Raw genomic sequence first — 3,199 nt, forward strand, 5'->3', positions numbered from 1 at the left:
CCCCCCGCCCACCTGGAAGCAGGTATTTCTGCCAGCACATCCAAGCATGCGGCTGCACAGAGGAGGGCCTGGGAGGATCGCCCACAGAGCCATGGGCATCTCGGAGGAGGAACAGCCTCGACCTCTGTGCTTGTCTGTGGCCATGGCTGAAATTCTTGACACAAGGAATTATTCGTGTCTTACTTATACAGTTAAATAAAAAGAAATCAGGAGCTAAAAATAACTATCATATGCATATTCCAGAAACTTCAAGGATACTGAAAACATAAAGAAAGTAAAAGTCACCATCTGAGCAGCTCTGGCACCACCAGGACCAGGCTTCCAGAACCGACCTTGCCCGACAGCTGCTCAGGCATGGAGCTCACTGGAGCCTCACAGATTTCTTTGCAGCTCTCTGTAAATCTATAATTATTTCAAAAGAAGCAACTGAAAAAAGCCATCAGCCTCCCCTCCACTGGGAGGCACTGCTCTTACTATTTTACTGTTTCCTTCCAAACGTGCTCTGTGTATTTGCTATTTGCCTGTTTTCCTCACTTATTGTTATGTGCCAGTTTTTTTTTTTTAATGGGCACATACCAGGTTTTTGTTGTTGTTTGTATGTCAGTTTTTAAACATGAACGAATTATCTGTCGATGCCTCCGATGGCTCACCTTGACCACCTTTGCTGTGAGTCTTTACAATGAAATCTCCCCAGGTAAGACGATGCCAGATGGGAGATGGCAGGTAGAGGCCTCCAGGTCACCCCAATCCGTTTAAAGACAGGAGCCCAAAGACGACCCAGGACCCCATACAATTTGCTCCTGGATTCGGACCAGATCCCCACTCTCCCGAAAAGCTTCAGAACCAGCTGGGGTTGGACAGGAATATCCTCAAATTGAGGGCTCCCTCCCCTACCACACCAGAATGGGGCCTGGCCCGGGAAGGCAGGACAAAAGCGGTGGGGGGCGGGACCAGCATGATCACAGGTCCCGCCTCCCCCAGAGCCACACCCCCCGGAGAAAATTCTTACACGGAAGTTGTGTGTGCAGCCATTCGAACGAGCTCTGGCTTTCCTTCAGGATGGCGGGGCCAGGGCCACCTGGGCAGGTGGATAGACCCGCTGGACTTATTCCCCTGGAATGAGGCTTCTGAGGCCCAGACCTGAGTCCTCATACAGCGGGGGACAGGTGCTCGCCAAGCTCTGGTCCGGTCTGGGCCTCAGGTCTCCCTGAGGGCTCTTGAGTTTCCAGGAGGCTCAGTGCTCAGTCGCTGGGCCTGCTGCCCAGGCCTGGGGGCACCACAGACTCCTCTGAGACGGGGGAGTAGGGTCCCCCTCCCTCCCACACCCCCACCTCTTTTCTGGCTGAGAAAAGAGCTCCACGAGCGCCCCACCCAGGGGTCTGGGGACCTGGCTGGCACAGGGACACCCCGACCTGTGTCCACAGAGCAAGGACTTCAGGTGACCACAGGGTGCCAGGTGAGCACAGCAGAGCAGGCATGGGCTGAGGGCCTGGGGAGGGCGGGGCAGAGCACCTGGGGCTGGGATCCACCCCCCAACCCTACCATCAGTGCAGGCTCCCTGCCCTGCCCACAGAGACATCCCCCTCAGAGCCTCTGCAGACAGACCCTGCATGGCGGCCCGAGCTCCACCTGGGACCCCACTTGCTGACAATGACGAGGACCCGTCCTTCCAGCCACCAGCGGAAGTCAGACAAAGTACAAGCTGGGTGCGACCGGCACTGCCTTTGGGCTGGGTCAGCACAGACAGACCAAGGCGGTCACGTGGGTTGGGGGGAGCCATGTCTGCTGCGGTTCTGGGGGTGGGGTCTTTAGAGCCTAGAGCCTCTGGCCTGGGCCAGAGTATCATAAAGATCTGTGGAAAGGAGAGCGAGAGGGGCGGAGGGAGAGGGAGAGGATGGCTTTTTAAATTCACACTTAGAGAAGTATGTTCCATACTACACCACCTCCACCCCTGAGGCTGGAGTGGGGCCCCCAGAGCCGACCCTGAAACCAAGACTGGAGTGGAAGAGCTTTATTTGGGGGTCACTGCAGGAAACAGCCAGAGGGGGTGGGCAAGGCGCCGACGTTGGGTGTGCTCCTGAGGGTCCTTGCTGTGGGCACCCCTGCTGGGGGCCTTGGAGCCTGCGGATCCCCAGCAGCAGGGCCAGGCTCTGGCTCCGGGCTTGTGACCAGAGCCGGACGCAGAGCCGCAAGAGGCCAGAAGGGGGCACATGGGGAAAGCGAGCACCAGAACAGCCGGCCCCCTCCTGGGCATCTCCCCGCCGGCTGAGGCTGGACCCGACTGCGTGCAGTTGTCGCCTGGACCACAGCTTCGGGGCTGCCTTTGCACCCCAGTCTGCATCACCTGGGCTTGTTAGATCAGATGATTTCCTGGCCATGCATGGCCCCAGGCCCGGCAGGATGACTGGCTGGTCCCTGAGAGGATTCGGCACAGCTATAGCCTGACTCCTCCCTGCCCCTCCCCAAGCCAGGTACCCCTCGAGGCTGAGCTGGGAGGCCCGGGGGCAGACTGGAATTATGGCCCGGGGAAGGGAAAGGAGGGAAGGCTGAGCAGTGGCCTTCCGGTCTCAGTCCCGCAAAGTCCAGAATGTCCACTGAGTGGCCACCGACAGCTCCTGCACTCACAGCTCAGCAGCCCGGGAAGCATTGCATCCCTGGGGACCCAGATGCTGTCCCGGGCTGGGGCTCACAGGCTCTGAGTGGGCCAGGTGAGGCACCCACCCCAGCCAGAGTTTAGCGGGACGTGTCACCGGACAGAGGGGGATGGTGCCGGTATGCAAAGAGACAGCGGGTGAGCCGTGCGCAGAGCCTTGCCCGTCCCAGGACAGTCGCTGCAGGCCCTGGGCTCCCCTCCTCCCATAGGAGGGCGGTGCTGTCCGGCGCCATTCTCCTTACCTGCCCCCAGGACCCCTCCCAGTGCCGGTCCCCTCTCCAGGGCTGGCCCTGCTCGCCCTCATTCCCGCCCACCCACCTACCTTCCCCAGGCACATGGCCCAGCCATCCAGGCCCCTCCCTTTCCAGGCCACATGCAGCCCTTGATACATCTGGCACGGTCTTGTCACCCTGGCCCCTCTGCCCCTTCTCCTAGTGCTGCTACGCTGGCTGCTGGGGCCCCCGACCTTCGTGGACCTCTAGCGGAGAGTCCCTGTGGTGTCCTGGGGCCTCAGGGCATCCGACCCGCACTGAGGTGAGCTGGTGC

Source organism: Lipotes vexillifer, unplaced genomic scaffold (assembly GCF_000442215.2).
Source record: "Lipotes vexillifer unplaced genomic scaffold, Lipotes_vexillifer_v1.1 scaffold1798, whole genome shotgun sequence".
Classification (NCBI taxonomy): Eukaryota; Metazoa; Chordata; class Mammalia; order Artiodactyla; family Lipotidae; genus Lipotes; species Lipotes vexillifer.